This window comes from Panthera leo, chromosome B1, assembly GCF_018350215.1.
Source record: "Panthera leo isolate Ple1 chromosome B1, P.leo_Ple1_pat1.1, whole genome shotgun sequence".
In the NCBI taxonomy this organism is placed as follows: Eukaryota; Metazoa; Chordata; class Mammalia; order Carnivora; family Felidae; genus Panthera; species Panthera leo.
This window is the reverse complement of record NC_056682.1, coordinates 130,189,115-130,205,871: the sequence shown is the minus strand read 5'-3', so window position 1 is coordinate 130,205,871 and position 16,757 is coordinate 130,189,115. Positions and strand designations below refer to the sequence as shown.

General features: G+C 33.7%; 1 protein-coding gene across 5 annotated transcripts in view; it reads left to right on the top strand.

Moving 5' to 3' along the window:
• Positions 1 to 16,757, top strand: part of CCSER1 (coiled-coil serine rich protein 1) — an 845,941-nt gene that overhangs the window by 163,603 nt on the left and 665,581 nt on the right. The window lies entirely within an intron of this gene.

Here is a 16,757-nt window from a genome sequence, read left to right as displayed (position 1 = left end):
ATACAATACCCATTGCTCATTATAACAAATGCACTCCTTGATCCCCATCACCTGTTTAACAATCCTTCCATCTATCTCTCCTCTGGTAACTATCAATTGTTCTCTCTAACTGAGGGTCTGTTTCTTGATTTCTCTCTCTCTCTCTTTCTCTCTCTCTCTCTCTCTCTCTCCCTCTCCCTCTCTCTCTCCTTTTCCCAGTTTGCTCATTTGTTTTGTTTTTTTAAATTCCATATATGAGTCAAATCATATGGTATTTGTCTTTCTCTGACTGACTTATTTTCCTTAACATTATACCCTCTACCTCCATCCATCTTGTTGCAAATGGCAACTTTCATTCTTTTTTATGTAGTTATCTATTTCATTCCTTTTTATCCACATCTTCTTTACCCATTATTTAGTCAATGGACACATGGGCTGTTTCCATATCTTGACTACTAAATAATTCTGCTATAAATGTTGAGGTGCATGTATCACTTTGAATTAGTGTTTTTGTATTTTTTGGGTAAATAACCATAGTGCAATTGCTGGATTGTAGGGTAGTTCTATTTTTAACTTTTGGGGAACCTCCATAGTGTTTTCCCCAGTGGCTGTACCAGTTTGCATTCCCACCAATAATGCAAGAGGGTTTCTTTTTCTCTACATCCTCACCAACACCTGTTTTGTGTGTGTGTGTGTGTGTGTGTGTGTGTGTGTGTGTATGTGTGTGTGTGTGTGGTTGATTTTAGCCATTCTGACAGGTGTGAAGTGATATCTCATTGTAGTTTTGATTTGCATTTCCCCAATGATAGGCGATCATGAAAATCTTTTCATGTCTGTTGGTCTCTGTGTCTTCTTTGGAGAAATGTTTGTTCATGTCTTCTGCCTAATTTTTTAATTGGATTATTTGTTTATTGAGTTTTATAAGTTCTTTTCAGTTTTTTTGGAGACCAACCCTTTATCTGTTATGTCTTTTGCAAATATCTTCTCCCACTCAGAAGATTGCCTTTTAGTTTTTTATTTATTTTTTTAATGTTTTCTTTTTTTTGAAAGAGAGAGACACACAGAGCACAAGTGGGGGGAGGGGCAGAGAGAGAGGGAGACATAGAATCTGAAGCAGGCTGCAGGCTCTGTGCTGACAGTTGAGCCCAATGCGGGGCTTGAACTCATGAATTTTGAGATCATGACCTGAACTGAAGTCGGACACTTAACTGACTGAGCCACCGAGGCGCCCGCCTTTTAGTTTTATTGATTGTTTTCTTTGCTGTGCAGAACATTTTTATTTTGTTGTAGTCCCAATAGTTTATTTTTGCTTTTGTTTCCATTGCCTTAGAAGACAATATCTAGAAAACGGTTGCTACAACCAATGTCAAAGAAGTTACTACCTGTGTTCTCTTCTAGGATTTTTATGGTTGTAGGTCTCACATTTACATCTTTTATCCATTTTGAATTTATTTTTGTGTATGATGTAAGGAAGTGGTCTAGTTTCATTCTTTTGAATGTTGCTGTCCAGTTTTCCTTATACCATTTGTTGAAGATAGTGTCCTTTTCCTATTGGATATTCTTTCCTGCTTTGTTGAAGATTAACTGACCATATAGTTGAGGGTTTATTTCTGGGTTTTCTATTCTGTTCCTTTGATTTATGTATCTATTTTTGTGCCACTACCATACTGTTTTGATTACTACAGCTTTGTAATATAACTTGAAGTCTAGAATTGTGATGCCTCTAGCTTTGTTTTTATTTTTCAAGATTGCTTTGGCTACTTGGGGTCTTTTGTGGGATTGAGCCCTGGGTCAAGGCCCATGTTGGTCTCTGTGCAGAGAATGGAGCCTGCTTGGGATTCTCTGTCTCTCTCTCTGTCTCTCTCTCTCTCCCTCCCCCTCTACTCCCCTGATCTCTTTCTCTCTAAAATAAAATTAAAAACAAAAAAATTAAAATAAAAAAATCAAGTTCTTTATATATTAATGTTTTGTAAGAATAACCTTGTATTTACCTGGCTTCTCATTTGCTTATTTTTTGGAAATGCATGCAGTTTTCAAAATCAATTTACATTACTTAGAAAAAATAATAGAGAAGAGCATTTAGAATTTCTGTATTTTACTATAATTATGTTGTATTTTAATTAGACCATTTATTCTACCTACTTATTTCTTGACTAAGAAGTTAAGGAAAAAGTATCTACCTTTAAGATATTGTCTTAGCTATTTAAAAAGAATTTTAATTTGCATCTTTGTTTTCTTAAACAAAAAGTTTAACCATCATGGACATCTTTGTGGACCCTTATATTACTAATCACGTCATAATTTGATAACTTACTACTTAAAAAGTGTCCTCTGTTAAATTGCAAGATAATGTTATCTAAAATAGTAATAGGTGATGACATCAAAGACCAAAATATTATGTTGAAGAAAATAGTGATTTATAGAGTACCTTATTTACTTTAAAACAAATTTTGAACTAGAGTGTCTTTTGTAAAAGTACTAGTCTATCCTAATTTTAATATTTCTAAACTCTTGTGAGAGAAAACTGTGAAACACTGAAGTGTTTGCTCTTTCTTACTTTTTCATTGTTTTGGAAGAATATACACCCACTACTAGGGTTTTTAGTTTGAATATTTAGACTACATGATTTGAATGGGAGGCAACCAGCTGTCAGATAATTCATGTCACGTATTAGGAACTAGTTGGGATGAGACAGTGTATCAGCATGCTGTTGCCTTCAGTAGATTTATGTTACAAAGAAATGCAGATACATTAATACAAGTAGTGATTTTCAATGAAAAGATCAGCCACCTAGCTATGGTTCATGAATCACAGTGATTCTCTTTCTTTTATTTTTTAATAATAATAACAGTACATGGAAACTATCGCTGAGCCAAGTGGATACCAGAGTATGCTGATCTTAAAGATTTAACTTGACCCAGCAGTCCACTGGAAGTTGCTATAGCTGAGAAAAAAGAACTGAAGCGGAGATGCTAGGTCTACATTTAGAAAAAGAGAAAGGAACTGGTAATGCCTGCTTTTTTTCCAATAGCATTCATCTCTCTAGGAAGTCCTGCATAACAAAAGGGAGTTGGGACACCATTAAGTTTTATGAAGTGATAGTATGATTTCTTGAAGGGAACTTACTGTTCCACAGCTGGAAGCCTGTAAGGTCTGTTAGCTGAAGAAGTTCAAAGGTAAAACTCTGTTGTTCAGTATATAGTTTGTTTTCTGTGTTTTGATTCAATGCAGTGGGGTTGAACATAAAAGTGCTAAGGTCTTCAGCTTTTCATGATTCTCTCCCAGTTGTTAAAAGTAGACATTTAGGTATTTTAAGGAAATCAGAACAATTGGCCCATACAAATGATTTTTACAGAAATTGGTTTTTGTTCTTATAAAACAACAATGTAAAATAAAGTGATTTCCCAATTTTGATAAAACTTTCTGTATTTACAGAAAAATAAGAATTCTTTCACAATTAAATAGCAAATTATTCTGGTTCAATAAGCAAGTGTATTTTAGTTAGCAATAGACAAAATCTTCTTTAAAAAATTTATTTCAAAAAAAAGACAAGATTGCATAATAAAATCACTGTAGAATTACTTGGGGTACAGCAGCCCAAATTAAAGAAAAACTCAGAAGATAATTATATTAAATGTACTTAAGAGTCAACCATTGTGAATTTTCAGTTGAGCTCAGTGCTATGGCTATGTATCCAGACAAGTGTCAGGTATTCTTTTTGAAGGGGACGAGGATGACAAAGTGAGCAGGAAGAGGTGTCTTTATTTATGGCAGTGGAATTATGTGATATTAAAAAAAGAAAGTATTGCTTTAAAAAAAAAAGCCTAGATTTTCTGTGAGGGCCATGCAATTCTTATATTTAAAAAAATTGGGTTCCTTACTTGGAAAGACACCTACCTAAAATAGGTAAGAAATTGCTAGTTCTGGAATCCTGACTATTACAGATGTTAAATAATGTATCAAACAGTGAGCAGTCCACTAACAACTCTGAAAAATAGAAGTGACAGGGTATAATTGGCTTTTAATTATTGGTGAGTTAGCATAAAGATTAAAGTAAGATTAATCCAAATTATTTATTCAGTGAAGAATATTACAGACTATTTTGAGTCAGAAACTGGGCTAGTCATTACATGTGGAAAGAAATGTAAAACTTTTTTTCTTACTTTATAAGGTAATATATTTTTTTCTTCAAATCATCTCTTTTCACAAACTGCCATATCCACAAAATAGAACTTGTAAGAAGTAGAACTCAGTGAAGAAGAATGAATTGTCTTCCTCTCTGTTTTTTTCTTCTGCCTTCCTATTTTTTTCTCATTTCTTAGCTTTAACTCATTTCTCAAAATAACAATAAAACATGACCCAAATGAACACAGTTCAGGTGATATTAATAGTGTCAGATTCAGGAGAGCAGGTAAACAAGGTATCATTTCTACTATTCCCTCATGTGAATCTTTTACTTAATAACAACAAAGAAAGATTCCCAAATTTACTTTGGAACTAGATAACATCATCACTTTGGTTACATCATGTCACTTTACATTTATTAAATACACTTTTTTTATTTTATAATAATTTTATATTTACAGGAAAGTTAGAAGAACTAATAAGAACTCCCACATATACTTAAATTTTTTTTTAACATTTATTTTTGAGAGAAAGAGACAGAGAGACAGCATGAGTGTGGAGGAACAGAGAGAAAGAGGCAGACACAGAATCTGAAGCAGGCTCCAGGCTCTGAGCTGTCAGCACAGAGCCCAACGCGGGTCTCAAACCCATGAACTGCGAGATCATGACCTGAGCTGAAGTCAGTCACTGTAACCAAATGAGCCACCCAGGCGCGCCCCCATATATACTTTATATAGATTTTTCAATTGTTGATCTTTAACACAAAATCTTTCTCTCTCTCTCTGCTTCTCTCACTGTGATACATACATACAAGTACATATTTATTTATATGGATTTATTTATCTTAAGCATGTGAGATTTAGTTGTATATATCATGACCCTTTACTCTTAAATACTTTACATGCATTATCTAAGAACAAAGGTATTCTTTTACATTATACTGTTAAGTATCAAAATCAGGAAATTTAATCTTGATACAATATGTTAATATTTAACATAAATCCATATTCAACTTTTTCTAATGTTTCAATTTTTTTTAAACCTAGGCTCCAATCCATAACCATGTGATATGTTTACTTATCATGTCTCCTTAGTCTCTCTTAATCTGAAAGCATTCCTCACTATTCTTTATCTCACCTGGCATTAACACTCATTATATTTATTTTGTAGAATTATTTTTTAAGTCATGTTTTTCTGGTATTTCTCTGTTAAGCGATTTTTAGGAGGAAAACTACTTGTGTGATATTGTTTTCTTAGTGGATCACATCAGGAGGTTCATAATGTCAGTTTGTTTCATTACTAGTGATGTTACCTTTGATAACTTTGGTAAACTTGGTTTACTAGGTTTTCACACTATAAAATTATTATTGTTCCCTTGTTAATTCATAAGTAATTTTTTGAAGAGATACTCTGAAGCTATGTAATACATTTCTTCTCATCAACTTTTATCCAGATATTTGCACAATAGTAATTTTATAACTCCATCATCCCTTCTATATTTATTAGTTGGCATTCTTCTGTAGGAAAGTCATTTCTCTTTTCCTATATTTAGATAAGTATGCATGTATGTACATGTATATGTATTACTCATCTGAACTGGATCATGGGTTCCTATTTTATTCAATGGATTATGATTCATTATCATCATTGTTTATTTTGATGCTTAAATGATTCCACATTTGATCTGTGAGAGTCCCTTAGGTGTTCATGGATTTCTTTAAAGAATCAATTAATATTTAGTTTTTTTTTTTTTTTTTAATTTTAGAATGTAGGAGGAGCAGAGAGAAAAGGGGGAAGGAAAAATCTTTAAAAATTTTTTTTAATTTTTTTAATTTTTTTTATTTTTGAGAGTTTGGGGAAGGGGCAGAGAGAGAGGGAGACACAGAATCCACAGTAGGCTCCAGGATGTCAGCTCAGAGTCCAATGAGGGGCTTGAACCAACGACTATGAGATCATGACTTGAGCCGTAGTCAGACAGTTAACCAACTGAGCCACCCAGTCACCCCATGAGAGAAAATCTTAATCAGCACAGAGCCACATGTGGGGCTTGATCTCACAACCCTGAAATCACAACCTGAGCCAAAAGCAAGAGTCGGATGCTCCGGGTGCCCAGTGGCTCAGTTGGTTAAGCTGACTCTTGATTTTAGCTCAGGTCATAATTGCACAGTCATGGGACTAAGCCCTGCATCAGGCTCTGTGCTGAACCTGGAGCCTGCCTGGGATTTTCTCTCTCCCTCTCTCTGCCCCACATGTGCTCGTTCCCTCTCTCTCTGTCTCTGTCTCTCAAAAAAAAAAAAAAAAAAAAAAAGAGAAAGTTGGACTCTCAACCCAACTGAGCCACCCAGGTGCCCCTAATTATCATTTATTAATTGACGTTTTATCTACTTGATTTTCTTAGGCCCTGAAGATTCAGCAAAAAGATTCAACAGTGCCTAGTACTAGGGGTACTGGGATTAACAAAGGCAGATAGATTAAATAAATTAGTAAATAAATTAGGGTAGAGTAGTGGTACAGATGAGACAGATAAATTCTTGAGTAGTCATAAAAGGTTTCATACGTTAGGTAGTGTCTTAAAATAATAGTTACTGTAAAATTGTAACTTTTAAACATTAAAAATGTGACTTTTATACACATGTCAAAGATTTATTCAAATTAATTAGTGGGGAAACCAGTGAAAATTAAAGCCGTTCAAACAATATTTGAGGAACAGGTTATTTATAGGAAGTTTAATAAAGAAATATTAGAATAAGATTGTGTGATTATAAAACTGGTTAATGTCTTGCAGGGCAATAAATTCATATTTGAGATTATCTTTTCTACAAAAACACATATATTGGGCATAAATCTGCATATTAACAAGTAACTTCAGAGAGTCTGTGCCCTTGATTAACAGCAAATAACAAAATCAAAAGCAGAACAGTCCCCTTGAGAATTAAATAATCCTTCACTGTGACATTGACAAGTCATGCAATCATCCTCTTGGCCTTATTCCTAATATTTGGATAATTTTTTCTTAACATTGTTCTCTTAGATCTCAAATATTTTCCAAAGAGTACTTTAACATTAATATTGTATACTATTATAAACATATATCACTGTGTCGTATTTATTACATAATAAGATTTTTATTTATCTCAGAAAAAAGGCTGATCTTTTTTTTTTTTAATTATGGACTCACTATTTACATTTGTTCAATATGAGATGTTAATTGTGTGTGCCTCCTTAAGCATAAAGTACTAAGCATTATAGAGAAATATCATTAAGAAATGTAGGACTAGGGTGGGTGCCTGGGTGGCTCAGTCGATTGAGTGACTGACTTCGGCTCAGGTCATGATCTCGTGGTTCGTGAGTTCGAGCCCCGGGTCAGACTCTGTGCTGACAGCTCAGAGCCTGGAGCCTGCTTTGGATTCTCCCTCTCTCTCTGTGTTCCTCCCCTTCTGGCGCTCTTTCTCTCTCTCTCAAAAATAAAGATTTAAAAAAATTAAAAAAAAAGAAATGTAGGACTAGGGATGTCTGGATGGCTCACTCAGTTGAGTGACTCACGTCGGCTCGGGTCATGATCTCACAGTTCATGGGTTTGAGCCCCATGTTGGGCTCTGTGCTGACAGCTCAGAGCCTAGAGCCTGCTTCGGATTCTGTGTCTCCCTCTTTTTCTGCTCCTCCCCTGCTCATGCTCTGTCTCTCTCTCCCTCAAAAATAAATGAACATTAAAAGAAAAAAAATAAATAAAAGAAATGTAGGACTAGATCTTTTAAAGACATTATTACTTGCTTTTTTGACCCTGAGGCTAGGAAACCAAGCCTGCCTCTCCATTAGATTTCACTTGTAATAACTATAAATTTGGTGCATTTCTTTCTTCTAAGGTCTCCAAAATTTGTTAAGGTCCTTCCAGAAAGTAACTATATTGAAGAATATAGTTGTTTCTATGAGACTCAGATGATATTTTTTGAGAACCCAGTTTCTGTCTTACCCATATCCAGATCTCAAAGAGTTGCTCTCCTTTTCAGTGGGCACACAATTTTAATTAATTTGAGCTCCCAACTAGACAGACCACAATGATGAAAAACCCTAATAAATCATATTCTCTGTTGTCTTTTACCCAGTAGAGATTACATCTCCATCACCAACCCAGTGGAGATGGCTAAATGATCAGATCATTAAATTAGATACTTCACAATCAAAGATTTATTGATCATGTAAAATCACACTCACACATACACAAGTACTTCCTTGACCATGTGGTTTAAGCTGGTTTAGGTCCATTGCTTACTAGTCCCTCACTTGGCTGTGGAAAGGAACACAGCTGAAGCAATGCCTAATGTAGAATTCTTTTTCAACTATACAGTTGAATCTGGCTTAGTGATTTGAAACCAGATATACCCAACAGTTCTGAGACTTGATTGTGAAAAGGAACACAGCCCTAACCAGGAGTTAGAAATAAGAAATACACAGAATAACAGAATTTGTTAGCAGCAAAAACAAACAAAATGAACCAAGCCAACCAACCAGTGAAACAAACAAACAAACAAAAAACCAAATCTGTATAAAACCAGAGGAAAGAGAAAAACAGAAAAAAAAAAAAGTTAACAAAGGGAAAATGCTGATGCCACTTGGGAGTCATTTTGGTATCCAAGAAGGGACATGCTTAGCTTTAAACAGACTGTGAAGTCACTTCCCTGGCAATGCTGTTTAATTGATTCTAGCTTTGGGTCCACTTGGATATCTCAGTGGGTTGTCCAAAACTTTAAGGTATAATTTTCAAAAGTTTAAAACATGACTTTATACAGATATAGATTGGGCAAGAATCAAAGATTTACTCAAACAATTAAAGGAGAAATGGCACAATGGTAAATTGGTTTAACTAGCATTAGGGACTGGGTGTTTATAGAAATTTAATAAAATAATGTTAGAATAATATTGCAAAATTGAATACAAAACCAGTTAATGTTCTACAGGGCAATAATCCATTATGAGACAAAAGCATTTGTATCTTTATTGGATGCAAATCTACAAGTTATCATGTAACTCACTTAGTTTGAAGCCTTAATTAATAGTAATAGTAAATAGCAAAATCAAATAATGGTATAATGTCCTACAGAATTCAGTAATTCTTAGGAGAGCATTTTAAACAGTGCTTCAGTGTATAGTCATCTTTTTGGCCTTCTTTCTAAGTTTAGATAATGGTACTTAGCACAACCATTAAGTGAGCTCAAGAGAGCAGCAATTTAGAAATGGAGCAACTCATGAGTAATTACATTAATGCATAAAGAATTTCTGTAAGCCAGGAGTGTTGGAATAAAGGTGAGATCTTACAATAGATAAGGGAAGAGAGACCAGGGCAGAGCTAGCTCAGACAGAGTCAGGCATGCATGCGATAGGAATTTTGTAGGAAGTCAGAATTTTGTAGGACCTTTTAAGCAGGGTAGTGGCATGAAAATGTATGCGTTTTAGTATTATTATTCACCTAAGTTTAAATGGATTAATTGAATTTAGTAAGTGGCTATAGGTTTAGTGATAATACCTTACATGAAAAATGGCAGTTTTTTAAATTATTATGTGAATGCAAAATAGTGTATTGCTTTTTTGATGATAGTGGAGGCAAACTGTTTATATTCCAACTTGGTTAAAAGACTTTGCTGCTTATTTAAGCTCTTCTCAGCACTTCATAAACCCTTCATTTTATTCATTCAATTATATTAAATTTTATGTTTCCTTGTTTCTTAAAATTGTGAAATTTTATAATTAAAATATTGCCCATTAGTGAGTAATTACTGAATAATTACGAATTTACCAATTAAACCTTTTAAGGAGAATAATGATGAAGATATTCCTAAGAGAAAGAAAAAGCACTGAGTTATGCCAGTTTTGGCTATTTTTCATTACTTGGCAATTTATTTGCCTTTCTCACAGTATATAATTACACTCAGTTATAAAGTACCATAATTCATTAGCTACTGAAGTCACACAGCCTAATTTATGAACAACCCATTTCCTAAGCAAGCCAATTTCTTTGTAGTCACTATCCGAACTGTCAACTTGTAAAATGTCCATATAGCTTTGCACCCAGGGTAGTGTGAAAGGTCACACAAAATAATAGGAGGAGTTTATAGAAACATAAAATCTTGTTTGTAGGGATTGATACTCTTATTGATTCCAAATTAGCAGTGTTACTTTTCTGTGTATTGTCTGGCTTAATAGAAGACCACTGGGCTCTTTGGTATATTTCTGCATTCAATCTATCACAGTATTTTGTTTTGTAGGAACAGTGGGCCTCCCACAGATATGTGGCTGGATATAATCTCAGCAAAGTTTTCATACTCTGAATAAATGATGCTGCTGGTATTCATATTATACTCTTGTATAATTCAAACATGTCATGTTTATTCAAACATTATTCAAACATGTCATGTTTATTTCTAGTTCTAGAATTTGACCCACCTGATTAAGCTCCCTTACCTGTATCTCATACCTGTCTCTTAACTTACCTCTTCTTACTTATTGTGGTCTAGTTTAAGTCCTTTTTTCCCTTGTAAAACTCTCTTTGATTTCTGCCTTAGCTGATTTAAACTTCTCTTTTGATTTTCTGTTACAGTGGTAGCTTATACTATATCACTCATTTATTCATATCCTATGAGATTTGGTAAGAATACTCTTCACATTTTTACAGATAGGGAAACAGAAATGATGAGTAACATGAAGTAACAAGTCATCAAACTAGGAAGTGTAAGGATGAGTCCAGAAAAGCTGACTCCAGAGTTTGTGCTTTTAATTCCTACTTGAAAGGAAGAGGATATGAATGCTCTTGATTTTAGAGCTTGAGTTTTTGGTAGTTAAATGATTTTCTACTTGAGCTTCAGAAAGCACTGACTATTGCTTGATAGTATATATCCAGATTAGCTGATTAACCATTTTTTAGAATTTTTCAGGTATTTTGAAATATTAAAACTCTAAGGTTCAGTACCCTTCTCATGATAATCAATTATGTAAGAATTACCCATTAGTTTTTAGCTATTAGCTGTGTCATCTTATTTTGTAACTAGTATCTTATAGACTTTACTAGAACTTTGTTCCTTTCCTTCAGTACCTTATCCTAGTTCATGATTATATTTATTAGTGTTATTGTTTGATTGATAACATTCACCCACACTAGACTATAGACCTGGTGAAAATGATCTCATTTCATGATCACCACTGTAATCTCAGCAAGAACAGTAGTGCCTGGCAATTATGTATACTCAATAAGTATGTAATGATTGAGTAACTTAGTCTTAATGGAACTCTTGACTTTTTCTTTGTAAAATCAGATTAGATGGTCTCAAAATATGTGTATACTTCATTGTTTGATGCTATTTACTTCTTAGTAGAGGTGCTGTTACACTATTTTTAGAAAAGTTTTCAGCATTGGGGTACCTGGGTGGCTCATTTAGTTAAGCGTCCGACTTCTGCTCAGGTCATGGTCTCATGGTTTGTGAGTTCGAGCCCTGCTCAGGCTCTGTGCTCACAGCTCAGAGCCTGGAGCCTGCTTCGGATTCTGTGTCTCCCTCTCTCTCTGCACCACCCCCCCATTCTCACTCTATCCCTCTCTGTCTCTCAAAAATGAATAAACATTAAAAAAAAAGAAAGGTTTTCAGTATTGACTCTTATTTATGAGGTATTAAGTTTTCTGTGTTTTTATAAGGTCATACAAGGTTCTTATAATGAATATAGCAAAAGCAAAATATTGAACTTTTGGAGGCCATTCATGCTTCCAGTTACCAGGGATGTAAGCTAATCAATTTAAAAAGATTTTTAACTATGCTTTTCAAGTTATTTTCTGATTGCTTTCTGTCTTTTTTCATTGCTTTTTATCTACTTTAGATTTTTTCTTCTTTTTTTAAAAACTCTGCAATTATATGAGTCTTGTTTTAAACAACTTTCTAGCTATCTTCATTTTGTTACACCTTATACAGGTAAAACAAGCAAAACACAAAAATATGCCATCTTTTTGAAGATCTAAAAATATTTCATTCTGATTAACTTCTGGCAGCTTGAGGCTTGTTCATTATTTTATCCTTAAACATGGTATTGAGTCAAGGAATCTTTGTTGAGTTTAACTTAGTTGACTACTTTCTGGTTCTGTACTTTTATTTACACAAGAAATAGTGAGAATATGTTATTTAAATCAGTCATGCTCTCTATCTGCTTCAGTTAATTATTATTCTTTTTGTTGTGAACTATGACAGCGACCAAAGCTATCTCCTATTATACATGTGCTCTTTGCTAAACAGATATTCCACATAAGGTATACATCTTATTGTATTCACAGCATAACAAAATTTAGGTCTAATCACAGTAAACAATAAAATAAGTTAGTGTAGTGATTTTCAATTTGTAGACTATATATTCCTGGTAGATAGCATACTTTCTGTAGGAAGTCCTGAGTAAAAGTGTCTGATGTGCACAACTGTGCTTCTCTAGATTTAAAATGTTTGTTGTAATTTTTAATAATACATTATTTATATATTTATGTAGTTTATCACATAATCCTTTGGGAAAGAAGAATATTTTTCTTCCTTTAGAGTCGCAGACTAGTAACTCCTACTGCCTACTTTCTCCTATTACTCATAACAAAAATCTTGAAGTCATCCTTGTCCATATTCCTCTTTCTGAGAACTTTCATTCACAAATTCTTTTGTTTATTTTTTTATAAGATATCCAGTATCTGACCAGTTTTTGTCATCCTCATGTTTTGAAACACTACCATGTTTTCAGCTCATCTTCTTGGCTGAATTATTATTTTCACTACATCGGTTCTGTTCTTGTTTACCTATAGTCTGTTTTCTTCATGTTGCTAGAGTAATTCTTCATACCTAAATTAAACTGTGTTCTGTCTATTCTTAACATTTTCCACTGGTTTCCTATTCACCCAAAGGGCTTATCATGGCCTAAATTTCCCTAAGTGACTTTGTTCCTTATTTTCACTTTATAATTATTTTCTACTACTGTATCTTTTGCTTACCCTGCTAGCCACTTTAGCTTTCCTGATTTTTCTCTATCTTTTCAAGATTTCTCATTTCAGTTTTTTGCACTTTGAATTCCTGCTGCCTGGAACCTTTCATTCAGATTTTTGCCTGTTACCCTCCCTAATCTCTTTCAGATTTCTGCTCAAATGTCACCTTATCTTAGGTCACCCTTGAGCATTCTATATACAGCACTTTTCTTATCCCTGTGATCCTCGTTACCCTGCTTTATTTTTTTCTCAATATCACTTACCATCATTTTACATATTATGTGTTTGTTTACTTATTTATTGTTGGTCTCACCCCATACTTAAAAATCCTTGAGGGCATGAACTATTTTTGTTTTTTTAAATTAAACCATTCCAAGGCCTAGTACAGGGTCTTATACCAAGAAGTCATGGAATACATATTAAATGAATGGAAGAAAGAAGAAATGAATGATTGAGGAAATGAAGGTTTGCCAGTTTGTAGTAACTTCCCCTTCCCCCTTTAAATGGTTTTATGCCGATGGAGTAGGAACTTGCTAAAACAGGCTTTTTCCTAAATCAGTTAACTACTTATTAATGTCTCTGGTGGCCACACAAAAGGAGAATTACTGCAAGTGGGTGAAGGACTTTTTTATATTAAAATATATATCCTAATTCATGATTTTAAGATTCCAACTATATTTGTTTATTTTGAAACATTGATTTATATTCATCCTCAAGCACTCAAAACAAAGGGAATTTGGCTCCTTTCTTCTTTCCTGGTAAATTTCCTGTTTAACAAAGAGACTTGTTAAAAAAAAAAAAAAAAGAAAAAAGTCCTCAGAGAAAGCTGCACTATTACTCAAATTGTTTCTGTCAAATTGAATTTCATTTGTGAATTTGTGGTAGTTTAAAACATTTAGAAATCAGACATTTTGGCATAGTTTATAGATTCAGAGGAAATTATAATTACAGCAGTTACAAAGCAATGAAAAAAATTAAAAGCTGTCAAATCAGCTATGGTGCATATTGCATAACTTGTAATTTTGGACTCTCAGTAATTCAACTAATTTAACATGCCAACTTTTCTGTGCTTTACAGCTTGGCAATTTAGAACACTTTAATAGGTTTCTTCTTTTTTTATTTCTAACTATTCCCATAAGATTCACGGATGTCTTGGAAATACTAATATCATTCAGAGTACACTTTCCATTAATTTGCAGTTTCATTGTGAACTGTAGGATTCATCCATTACACCCTAGTGGCATTTCTCAAAGTGAACATTCAATTTATCTTGCAACATTGAAAATGTAACCGAGTGATTGGACATGTTTAATAATAATAAAGTTTTGAACAAATTAACAGTGATGTTTAATACACATTATTTAAGATAGGACTTGAAAAATGCTCAAGACTTGAATATCAGTAATGAGTTTTCATTGTAAACAGAGTTATGATGTAACAAGAGAAATTGTGCTTATTTCCAAATAGAATATAATTTTTAGAACTACTGTTGTCATTGTAGGATTGAACAATTTTACACCTTTTTATGGGGGAGGGGAAGATCACTACATTTAAAAGATCAGCTGAAATATCTATTTCTTCACATGTAAACTTTTAGCATTTAGTGGCTTGGGTAAAGAAGCTTTGCACTTTTACCATGACTATCAGGGTGTTTAGATACTGAAGTTTCTTTTTTTCCTAGTCTGAAACTGATTTATAATTGCACTAAATAAAGTTAATAAATACTCTTTCATTTGAGAGTAAATGATTTGACCTGAATCTGCTTTAATCATGGAGATTAAATAAGACTGAGAAATAATCTATATGAAAGAATCATAGAGTATCTTATAGCATATTTTATTACAGAATGCTTAACTTACATGCAAAGATAAAGTCGTAAAGCACTTCTACATCAATTTCTACCCATAATTTTAAAACCCAAGGAATTGGTAGAATTGTAATTAGCTGGCACTGATCTGTTCTTCTCATGATCACCTCCCCTTGAGGTTCAAAAGAAAAAAAAAATCTGGTTCATCTTTAGTTCCAGAGTGAATTATTGACTAGCAAAATAAGACAGCAAAATATTTTCTTTTAAATGCAGATAGTGCAAGATCTGAATTTAAGATGACAGGTGAGTGAAAGTGGAGGTTAACCAAAAGAACATTTTATTTTCTGTTTTGTTTGTTTGTTGTTTTTTTTTTTAGACCAGGAAAGATTAACTTTGAGCTGAGAACAGGTTAGAACAATTTAATTGATTCAGGAATCGAAACTTTTGTGGAAACAGAGAGACTTGATATGGCATATGTGAAGCCTTCACACTTGACCTGTTCTTACCACCATGAGGCTAGTTTTCAGATCTCCTACTAACTTGCTCTCCATACCTCACTGTTTTCCGACATGGACTACTGCTACCTTTACCCCATAAGCCATTATCAGAAGGTAACCTTGTGTACCTTTCTTTCCACAAAGATTGGAGACTCTGGAAGTTCAGCTCAGTTTGCCACACTGCTTCCCACATATAAATCTATGGTTACATTCAACATCATTCCAGTCTTGAAGGAAAGTTTATTAGTTAAGAATATTGTTCACAATTCTAAAAAGCACAACATTGAATAGCCCTCTATCACCCTACTTCTTCTTTTCCGTCATAGCCAATCACCCTGAAATCTTTCATTTTGTCATCACCTGATAAGTTTTCAACAGGCCCCAGGACACTGTGGAAACTGCTATTGCTAAGGAGGCCCATAATTTCCACATTGTCATCATCAGTGGACTTTATCATCCTTCTCTTCTTTGTCATTGTATATTGCTGATTATTTCCTTATTCTTAAAACACACCTTTGGGGCTCCAGACCATTGTGTTCTTTACTCTTTTCTTATTCTCTTGCTCATTATTTCAATTTCTCTTGCTGGTACATTTTCTTAACTTGATGTTCCTGGGATTTTATTCTGAGCATTTGTCTTCTTTTAATGTCTTTTTCCCTAAATTATTTAATGTACTTAACTCTTAGTTGGTGACAGTAAAATGTGTTTCTTCAGGCTAACCTGAAGGTTAACTGGATGACCCACAGATGTGTCATCTTTAACACATTCAAAATGGACCATCTTCATTATATCGCAAACTTTCTCTTTTCCTGTATTTTTGAAGCCCTTATCAGCTCACTTATTGAAGTCATTTTTCCGTACCCTTTAAATATCAAGTTTTATTAATACAACCTCATAATTAGCAGTTAAAAGTGTCTTCTCTCCATTCTCAGTATCATTACCTGAATTCAGATAATGCATGAAGTAATTATTACCTAGTATTTGTCACCAAAGTAACTGCAATAGCCTTCAAACTAGACTATTCTTTACTTTTGATCTGCTCTAATGTATTCTTACATTGTTGTCATAAGAAGTTTTAGTGGGTCATATTACTTTTTCAGAATTTAAAGGCAGTCAAAATAAAATCCAAATTGTTTATTAAATCCTTTGGGATCTAATGGTGACCTCCATCTCTGTTCTTACTTCTAAATATCTTCCCCTTTAAACATGTATATAAACCATACCCAGCCAAATTATTTGAGACCATTTTGCTGTGTATTCATTTATCCTTCTGCCTAAAATATTCTTGACATAAAAACAATTTGTCCATGTTGTATTTCAAGATTTAACACATGGGCCTTGTTCTAAGATACTGTGTTCT